The sequence below is a fragment of the Ailuropoda melanoleuca genome, chromosome 3 (genome assembly GCF_002007445.2).
Source record: "Ailuropoda melanoleuca isolate Jingjing chromosome 3, ASM200744v2, whole genome shotgun sequence".
NCBI classification, from domain to species: domain Eukaryota; kingdom Metazoa; phylum Chordata; class Mammalia; order Carnivora; family Ursidae; genus Ailuropoda; species Ailuropoda melanoleuca.
The window spans coordinates 123,647,682-123,659,025 of record NC_048220.1 but is presented as its reverse complement, the minus strand read 5'-3'; the positions used below and the strand labels follow the sequence as shown (position 1 = coordinate 123,659,025).

Below are 11,344 nucleotides of genomic sequence, written 5' to 3'. Positions count from 1 at the left end.
GACCAGCCTGCAGCCAGAAGTGAAGATGGTAGCTCTTTGGGAGCTCCTTGGAGCTCCCAATCTCCTTGGGAGGAGAGTTTTTCTGTTTGTTTTATTTTGTTTCAGTAGCCACCATTTTTATTGCACATCTGCCATGTGGGCAGTCCTTCCATACTGGGTGTCAGTGCATCCTTACCAATCAATTAGCACACCATGACTACAACCATGACCTACAAGAAACTGGGTCTCAGAGGGCTTAAATCACTTTCCCAAGTTCCCCAGCTGGTAAATAATAGAGGGGGGAATCCTAATCCAGATCTGTGACATTCCGGAGCCCACGTTCTTTCCACTTTGTTACCAGTTATTCTTCTCAATGAAGGGTCATTGGTGCAGTCTCTGGGGTGGCCAAGAGTCACTTTTGTGGAAATTTCTAACAGATGTATAGGGTGGGTTTAGATTTAAAGGGTTCTGGCAATAGGGGTCAAGAGTCTTCAAAGATCCTAGATACTTCTTGGCCTAGAGACCCCAGACATAGACAGACAGACTCTGACAGTTCTGTGGACACAAATACAAAGTTCCAAGGGGACACATATTTCCCTTCCCGTGGTTGTGGTTGTGTCGGTTCACATAGCCTCTTAATCACACATAACTCAATCCCACAGAAGGGCTATACTGTTCACATATACTCACTATTCCCCTCATGACATGCATGAGCATACATGAACACACATTCACACATTCACTCACACACACACACACTCACTCATCCATGCCCTGGCACAGGTATGTGGACACTGAGGCAGGTGGATCTTGCTCGGTCAGATGAGGATGGCAATGCCAGATGTGGTCTCATGACATTAATGAGCAGACAACCATCCTAAGATGCTGAAGACTCTGCCATTGTCACCATGGCCATTGTGGGTGAAGGGAATGGCTGCATGGATGGGAAGGCAGTGTCCACTCACACCCACCTGATACAGCAGCAAACCCAGCAACAAGAGCAAACCTGAGGCAGGCAGGCTATGCCCATGAACAGCATGGCACCCAATGGCTGAGCAGGGGCAGTGACCAGCCAGCCAGCATTAGGCCAATGACCAGCAGCACAGGGACACTGAGCAGCTCCTCAAGAGCACTGGCACCTCCACCACTGCATATGAGAGCCACATAGTGGGGCTGGCATACACAGTTCATGTACTGCAGGACCGAGTTCATCATCTGTTTAACCAGAACCAATAGGGCCAGCAGGCAGAACACAGTGCCTGCCACCAGCCACCACCTGAACAAGTAGCTGTTGGTGGAGGAGAGCAGTGCTGTGCCACTACTCCACAGCCCACCACAAGGCCTACAGTAAGAATGACAGCTCTTTTGCAGGAAAGGTAGTCTACCTCTAAATCCCAAAATGTTCATAGGCATATGTAAACACATCCTCATGGTCTTCCGTCAAGACAGTCCTATCTCATGTTTCAGGGTTCCCAGTTTTTTCAACTAGCACCTTTGCCTTCATATAACAAAGCAAAGCATTGGGTGATCATTCAATGATCTCTGGAGTTTTGCAACTCTATTAGATCCTCAGCCTGCTGCACAGATTTGTCTGTACTTTCACTGCAAAAGATAAGGACCTCTTCATAAGCTACCAAAGCTTGTTGACGGACTTCAGTCCCTTATTACCCCTCTGGAGGGCAATCAATACAACTTGGAAGTAACCAACCAACTCCACTACCTTTGTAGGCACTGTTAACCCAAAATTTTCAAATGCCTGAATCCTTAAATCCTGCCACAGCACTGACCTCCACCCAGACATTTTCCTGTGACCACCAATGAAATTCACCACCAGTGTAATCCTGATAAATTAACATTGATTGTACAAAGGAGTATTGTTGCCCCATCTGCCAAACAGAACAATGTCCTCTTCACCCACCAGGCAATGAATAAGCCAGTCCTAAGTCCCTGTCTTATTGCTTGTTTTGTTGGATAACTCCTGATACCACTTATGTTATTTGGATACTCTGAGAAACACATGATACTAAGACAGAATTAGCTGTGCAAACTTTATTAGTGGAAACATCTTTGAGGGAAACTCTGTAAGCCCCTTGCGAGAGCAGAGGAAAGAAAGAAAAGCTGGATACAAGGGTAGTAGACAGGATGAGGGTTTTAAGAAGTTTGGCAAAGTTATTGGCACATTCTCAAGCCAAAGTTGCCTATCAGAGGAGTCCCACATCTCCCAATACTGGGCCTGCCTTAGCATCCTTCAGTCCCTATAGCACATGTTTCTGGCTCATGGGGCAAATATGCTTTATTTGATTGTTAATTAAGCTACTGAGTTAAAGTGTTCAGTTTCATTGAAACTTAAAAGCAAGCAAAAGAATGTAGAGGCTATATATATACATACATATATATATATATATATATGTATATATATATATATCTCTTAAATTTATAGCTCCCTTCTTTATTTTCCTATGTTTGTGTCAGTGCCATAATCCCTACATTCTCTTGTCCTATAGTTTTATTTTAATTAATCTTTGAAGTCCTCAAAAATTCCAAAGACATCATATAAATGACTTATCATTAAATTATTACCACCAAATTGTTATATTGAGAATACGAGATGAATCCATGTGGGGCGGGGATTATAAGTGATTTTTTTAAATAATATATGTTTTTGGTTATACGTTAAGCATAATTAAAACACAAAATTGTTGTAAAAAATTTATCATTCTTGCTATGATATTACATCAATGCAGATATCATTTGGGTTTTTAAATTTTTTTATAAGTAATCTCCACATAAAATGTGGGGCTTGAACTCACAACCTCAAGATCAAGAGTCACATACTCTACTGACTGAGTCAGCCAGGCATCCCTCTTTTCTTTTAATATAACGATTCAATAGTTCCATATATTACTCAGCGCTCATCAAGATAAGTGCACTCTTGAGTTAGAGGCTGGGAAAATGGCAAAGTAAGAGAAACCTAAGCTCACTTCATTCCATGCATTCAATTAGATAACACATCAGCATAAGTAACCCAGAAAATGACCCAAAGACTGGCAGAACAAACTCCATAACTGAAGGTAGAGAAGATGCCACATCCAAGAGGGTAGGAAGAAGAGAGATGTGGTGGGGAGTAAGGGCCAATGGCCACCCATGGAGTGTGGAGCCACAGGTGTGGAGAAAGGCAAGAAACCTACTATCACACTGGGGCCCAGAAGGGGTTAACAAATCCGCGTAGCATTTGGCATTGAAATTGAGAGGGGCTAGATTTCCTGAGTTCTTACAACCAGAGGGACTTAAAGCCTGGAATTTTACAAATCAGTGGGCTCTGTTCTGGGAGAACCCAGAGAGCAATAGGAAACCAAGTCCAACCCTTAAAGAGATAGCACAAAAAACATCCATACGAAATACAGTGTAGAAACAGCAGTGTGAAAAACACCTGGGACATAAGGGAGGGAGAGTAGTTTATTCATTCCAGAGTATGTCCTGGAGAGAGAATCCTCCAAAAACAAAGGAGCTGGCAGGTGCCATTTCCCTCCCCTCCCCCTGCAGCACAAACACATAGCCACCTAATGGAAGAAGCACAGTGCCAACATGCCAACTAACTTGCTTACACCGACTTCCACCCCACTGCACTTTGGTGGATCTGCCCTTTGTAGTCATATTTGCCTCAGTTCCAACTCTATGGGTCCCCTCACCCAGGAGACCAGCACAAACCTTACCAACACTGTGTTTCCCCACCTGTGTGTTTTGCAGGGCCTCAATCCTGCCAGCGGTGGTGGTGGGCCCTGCAGAAGGAATGAATTGCACCTTGTTAAAACTGCACAGCTTACCCACAAGGCCCAGGTCCCAGCAGTGGCTATGGAATATCTCATATCGCAAGTAGACCTGCTAACACCTTGTTAAAACTGCACAACTCACCCTGGCCAGGGACCAAACACTGCCCACAACAGGCAAAGAGAGCTTCTACAGATGTCTGAACTGAAGGAAAAAGTGGATAGGACAAAATAAAGTTTGTGCAAGACACATAGGAGACATTCCCTGAAATGCCACATTCTGGGGAAGAGGGAACACTGCACTTCAGGGCACTACAGGACTTATGCTTCATAAGGCCATTACTTTCAAGAGTAGGAGACATCTCTGACTTTCCTGACACAGAGAAGCATGCACAGAGACTTAGACAAAATGAGAAGGCAGAGTAATTTGTCTCAAATGAACTAACAGGATAAGGCCACAGTCAGAGATCTAAGTGAAACAAGTATAAATAACATGCCTGATTGAGGATTTAAAGTAGTTATCATGAAGATACTCACTGGGCTTGAAAAGAGAGTAGAGGACATCAATAGAGACTCATAACATAACAAAGAGATAAAAAAGAACCAATAAGAGATTAAAAATACAATAAATGAAAGTAAAAATACATTAGATGGAATAAATAGTGGCTACAGGCAACAGAGGGATAAATTAGTGACCTGGAAGACAGAGTAATGGAAAGTAATCATGCCGAGTAGGTGAGAGGAAAAAATATATATATAAAATGAGAATAAACTTAGGGAACTCAGAAACTCCATCAAGGGTAAGGACATTTACATTATGAGGATCCCAGAAGGAGGAGAGAGAGAAAAGGGGGCTGAAAATTCATTTGAATAATAGCTGAAAACCTCCCCAGTCTGGGAAAGGAAGCATATCCAGATCCAGGGGGCACAGAGATTCCCAAATAAAATCAATCAAGGAGGTCCACACCAAGACCCACAGTAAGTAAAGTGGCAAAAAGTAGTGATAAAGAGACAATTTTTTTAAAAAAAATTTAAAAGCAGCTGTATGTTAACTATACTGGAAAAAAATAAAATAACCAATAAATAAATAATAAATAAATAAAGAGAGAGAGAGAGAGAATTAAAAGCAGCAAGAGAAAATAAGGCAGATACATACGAGGGGAAACCCCATAAGGCTGTCAGCAGGCTTTTCAGCAGAAACTTTGCAGGCCAGAAAGAAGTGGCATGATATATTCAAAGTGCTGAATAGGAAAATTCTGCAGCCAAGAATACTCTATCCAGTAAGGCTATCATTCAGAATAGAAGAAGAGATAAAGAGTTTCTCAGACAAACAAAGGCTGACAGAGTTTGTGACCACTAAACCAGACCTATAAGAAATGTTAAAGGGGGGGCGCCTGGGTAGCGCCTTGGTAGCGCAGTCGTTAAGTGTCTGCCTTCGGCTCAGGGCGCGATCCCGGTATTCCGGGATCGAGTCCCACATCAGGCTCCTCGGTTGGGAGCCTGCTTCTTCCTCTCCCTCTCCCCTGCTGTGTTCCCTCTCTCACTGGCTGTCTCTATCTCTGCCTAATTAATAAATAAAATCTTTAAAAAAAAAAAAAAAGAAAGAAATGTTAAAGGGGACTGTTTGAATGGAAAGAAAAGATCCTAAGTAAGAGTATGAAAAGTAAGAAACACAAAAGCAGTAAAAATAAGTATATCTGTAAAAATCAGTCAAGGGTTCACAAAATAAAATGATGTAAAATATGACACCATTTACCTAAGACAGAGAGGGGAGAGGAGTAAAGAATGAGTTTAAACTTCAGTGATCACCAACTTAATACAGACTGCTATATGCAGAAGATATTATACACAAACCTAGTGGTAACCATAAATCAAACACCAGTAATAGATATGAAAAGAATAAAGAGAAAGGAATCCAAGCATACCACTAAAGAAAGCCAGTGAATCATGAAAGAGGGCAAGAGAAGAAAGGATCAGAGAAAAACTACAAAAGCAGCCACAAATTAAGTAATAAAATGGCAATAAATACATACCTACCAATAATTACTCTGGATGTAAATGGACTAAATGCTCCAATCAAAAGACAGGATGACAGCATGAATTTAAAAAAAAATAATAAGACCCATCTTTATGCTGCCTATAAGAGATTCATTTCAGACATAAAGACACATGCAGATCAAAAGTGAGGGGATAAAGAAACATTTATCAGGCAAATGGATGTCAAAAGAAAGTGGGGTAGTAATACTTATATTGCACAAAATAGACTTTAAAATGAAGACTGTAACAAGAGACAAAGAAGGATACAATATATTAATAAAGGGGATAATCCAACAAGAAAATATAACAATTGGGGCACCTGGGCGGCTCAGTCGTTAAGTATCTATCTTTAGCTCAGGGAGTGATCCCAGGATCCCAGGATTGAGCCCCGCATCGGGTTCCGTGCTCTGCTGGAAGCCTGCTTCTTCCTCTCCCACTGCCCCTGCTTCTGTTCCCTCTCTCACTGGCTCTCTCTCTCTGTCAAATAAATAAATAAAATCTTTAAAAAAATAAAATAACAATTGTAAATATCAAAGAAGAAATAAAAAATGAGGTAGGCCTGTATTACTATACACTTCCCTCTTAGAACCTCTTTTGATGCATCCCAAAGATTTTGGACCACTGTGTTTCATTTTCATTGTTCTTCATGTAATTTTTTATTTCCTCAGTTTCTTGTTTGACCTGTTCATTGTTTAGTAACATGTTATTTAACCTCAAATATTCGTGCTCTTTCCAGATTTTTTCTTGTGATTGATTTCTAGTTTCATAGTGTTGTGTTCAGAAAAGAAGCAGGATAGAACTTCAATCTTTTTCAATTTGTTGAAACTTGTTTTGTGGCCTAATATGTGATCTATTCTGGAGAATGTTCTGTGTGCACTTGAAAAAAATGTGTATTCTGCTGTTTTAGGATAGAATGTTCTGATTATATCTGTCAAATCCATCTGCTCCAGTGTGTCATTCAAAGCCACTGTTTCCTTGTTGATTTTGATTCTGTTTAGATGATCTGTCCATTGATGTAGTGGTGTGCTCAAGGTCCCTCCTGTTATTATATTACTATTGATGAGTCACCAAACTATCTATGAGTTTCTTGTTATTAACTGTTTTATGTATTTGGATGCTTTCATGTTGGGTGCATAAATATATAAAGTTGTTTTATCTTCCTGTTGGATCATCCCCAGATACCCTTTCTATACATGCACTGGAAGCTTCAGTCATTCCATTAATTTTTCTGTTCTACCTTTTATCCTATTGTCATATGCATCTCTGCATAGAGGCTTGAGACAGGGGCTGCATTTGAATTTTCAATGGGATTTCATCTGGTTTGTTAGTTTCTGTCAAAATACAATCCTCACATGATTCAGCACTGAACATCTAGAGACAAAAGAGTACCTAAATAGTCAAAATTATGTTATAACTTTTTTGAGATTATCATTTCTTATGTTTGTTTTCTTTTTCTTACTTTTATAATCTCAAATATCTCCATTTTTACCTAGATTTCTACAATATATGTAATACCCTAATCACATTATATCTAAACTATGTTCTTAATGATACAAATGTTTCTGGCAGGTGACTCAAAGAGCATAAGAAATTTTAAAACCAAAGTCAGTTTTCTCCTAAGTGAAATTCACAGGTCTGTCTTTTCAAATGATTTCTGAGAAGACAATAAACCTTGTCAATACACTACAATTGAATCCACTTGTCTGTTATCATTTTATAAGAATGGCCCATCTTCAAAGAAATGATCAAATCAACCATGAAAAACTCCACACTGACATTAATATTGGCATTAGTATAGCAGAAAATGATGTAGTCTGCTCTTTTTCAGTCAGATAGACATGACCTTAGATAAGACACAAACATTTTCAGTAAATACCTTGATGAGTTAATTTCCTATCAATTCTTTATGAAGAGATGGGATTTATTGCGAACGGAATTCCCATTATGAGTCATGTTCTTTACCAATTCTCAATGCAATCTTTGCAGACTAAAGTAAGTATATATGAGTCACACGGACTCCCTTTATTCGTTGCAGTATGTCTGCTTGTGCTCCTGTTATAGATACATGGGAGGGATCATAGATGAAACTAAACAACCCATTTTTGGACTTTTAGCTTTAGGTCTGAGGTAGAAGCCACCCTGAAAAAAAACCTCTTCCGTCTCTCATGTTCATAGGGTCCTACCTAGTTCATGCTTAACCTTGAGGGTAAAGGCAATTACAGTAAAGGAACATACCTACATCCATGAGAAGTTCAGATACGAAGGAAGGGAAAGAAGACTCGCCCAAAGAGGAGTCAGAGCAGCAGAAGCAGAGCAAAGTAATAACCGAGCTAAGTAAAGGAGTCTCTATGCCTTTCCTTTTAGTCTCACTTTTTAAAACTATTTAAACCTACACATCACACTGGTGACATTATCATGTTTTTTAAGGCTGGGAACAAATTTAGGAAAAAGGTCTTATATATCCCCTTAATGAGAAATGGCCTTTAAAAAATATTCCCTTAATGAGTAAAGAGTCTTAATTCAGTGTAGAAGAATATCTCACTAGCTAAAACTCTTTATAAAATATGAACATGCATTTATCTGAGAAAAGGATTCACAACTTTCATCAAATCCTTGTCAGGTCTATAAAAACAACCACATTAAATAACTTCAGGATTATCGTACTTTCTTTGTGTTTTTTCCCCACTTCCACCCTGCTTCCTGTCATATTTTACTGTTGCAAAATTTACTGTTGTAGAATTTCTGTAGCACTGTGGAAATACTTGCTTTTGAACTTCTCAATCAGGAATCCTAGTGCAACTTTTACTTTTCCTCAGATCCACATCTTTGCTTTCGAAAGACTCTTTCACCTTTACTTCACTGAGATGTTATGTGAGACGATCACACCAATTTAAAAGTGCTTTTTCTCTAAAAAAGGTAACTTCCTCTTTCTCAGATGACAAGTTCCTCATGTTTTCCAGTATTTATTTATCCATTCAGGACATCCATCACGTTTCTTCATGTTTCTGAGGATACCAGCTATCACACTACTACATTCCTTCCAGTTTCATCAATTCTACCTATAATTTAATGCAACTTGTTACTTTCTTGTGAAATTCACCTTTTCCTTTCTCCTGTACCAATACATACTTCAAAATTTACACCAACCAAAATACCAAATAGAATGAGTTTAACTTTTTCAACAGTGAAGAAGGCATAATTAAGTCTAATGTTAGTTATACTATACCTCAATAGGAATCAAAGTATAATTAAAGTAGCAATGCTGCTCAATTATTTACTTAAAAATTGGCAACGATTTTTTAAAAATATGTTTATACCAGTGTAGGTGTGAGTGAGTGCAGACTGGTGCTTAATTTGTTGGTGACACCATACTTAAAAATAAACTCAACATGGATTAAAGACCTAAATGTGAGACCTGAAACCACAAAAATCTGAGAAGGGAACACAGGCAGTAATTCCTCTGACATCACCCATAGCAACATGTTTCTAGATATGTCTCCTAAGGCAAAGGAAACAAAAGCAAAATTTAGCTGTTGGGACTACATTAAACTACGAAGATTTTTGCACAGTGAAGGAAATCATCAACAAAATTAAAAGGCAACCTACTAAATGGAAAAAGATATTTGCAAATAACATATCAGATAAAGAGGTAATACCCAAAATATGTAAAGAACTTCTATAACTCAACACCAGAAAAAAAATCTATTAAAAAATGGGCAAATGAACTGAATAGACGTTTTTTCAAAGAAGACATACAAATGGGCAACAGACACATGAAATGATGCTCAACATCACTCATTATCAGGGAAATGAAAACCAAAACCACAATGAGATATCACCTCACACCTGTTCAAAATGGCTAAAATAAAAAAGACAAGAAATAACAAGTGCTAGCAAGGGTGTGGAGAAAAAGAAATCCTCATGTACTGTTGGTGGGAATATAAACTGGCACGGCCACTGTGAAAAACAATATGGAGGTTTCTCAAAAAATTGAAAATAGAAAGACCACATGATCCAATAATTCCACTACTGAGTATTTACCCAAAGAAAACGAAAACACTAATTTGAAAAGATATATGCACACCTATGTTTACTGTTGCATGATTTACAATAGCCAAGCTATGGAAGCAACCTAAATGACATCAATACACAAATGGATAAGGAGCACACACACACACACACACACACACACACACACACTCATTCACACAGAGGAATATTATCCATCCATAAAAAACAATGAGATCTTGCCATTTGCAACAACATGGATGGACCAGAGGGTATTATGCTAAGTGAAGTAAATCAAACTGAAAAACACAAATACTATATGATTTCACTCATATGTGGAAACAAACACATAAAACAAATGAATATACAAACAAAAAGAATGATCAGACCTGTAAATACAGAAAACAAACTGATGACTACCAGAGGGGAGAGGAATGGGGGAGATGGGCAAAATGGGTGAAGGCGAGTGGGAAATACAGGCTTTTAGTTATGGAATGAATAAGTAAGGACTAAAAGGCACAGCACAGGGAATATAGTCAATGCCACTATTGTAGCATAATATGGTGGCAGATGGTAGCTATACTTGTGGTGAGCACAGCATTATGTATAGAGAAGTTGAATCACTATGTTGTACACCTGAAATTAATGTAACATTGTGTGTCAACTATACTCAAATAAAAAAAAATTAAAAAGAAATCTGCTGGTGATAGTGTAAATTAGTAGTCTTTCTGGGGAAACAACATGGCCGTATGCTGAATGTGCCTTTTCAGGATAGAAGTCTTTATTTCAGATTGACACTTTTCCAGATTTGTCTTATAGAAAAACAAAGCAGANTTAAAAAGAAATCTGCTGGTGATAGTGTAAATTAGTAGTCTTTCTGGGGAAACAACACGGCCGTATGCTGAATGTACCTTTTCAGGATAGAAGTCTTTATTTCAGATTGACACTTTTCCAGATTTGTCTTATAGAAAAACAAAGCAGACAAGTGGGAAAAGATGAATACATAAAGATGTTTATTTTAGCACTAATTTTAAAAGCAAAATTAGCAAGCAATCTAAATGATAAGGAATAAAATAAATAAAATAACTTTGATACAGGCATATCAGAAAATGCCATGAAATTTTAAAGTCATATTTTAAAATGCATCTAATGACCTAGAAAATACTTACAATATATTATTTGAAAACATGGGTTTAAAACACTCTTCATAACACCTGTGTTTTTAAAACCATATCTACGTACAAAACTGGAAATATATAAACCAAAATATTAACTTTTCTTTTTATTCTAGATGGTAGAATTCTGACTTATTTTCTCTTGCATTACATCATTCTATAATTTCTAAATCTTCTAAGAAAAAAGTTAGATTTGTATTTTAGACATAAAAATCAGAAAAATTAAGTGTTATTTTTAAATAGATTCCAAAAAGATGACTGAAAAATCTACAACAAAAAAAGAAAAAGAATTTGAAAAATTTTAAATTAAAAAAGATTTTAAATGAAATATAATGTTATTACACTAATTTGCAAAGTCTACAGCTAATGACAGAAAGA

General features: G+C 37.9%; 1 pseudogene; it reads right to left on the bottom strand.

Annotated features, from left to right (window-relative positions):
- Positions 1-797: 797 nt before the first annotated feature.
- LOC100476272 lies at positions 798-4,108 on the bottom strand (annotated as a pseudogene).
- Between the last annotated feature and the right edge of the window lie 7,236 nt (positions 4,109-11,344).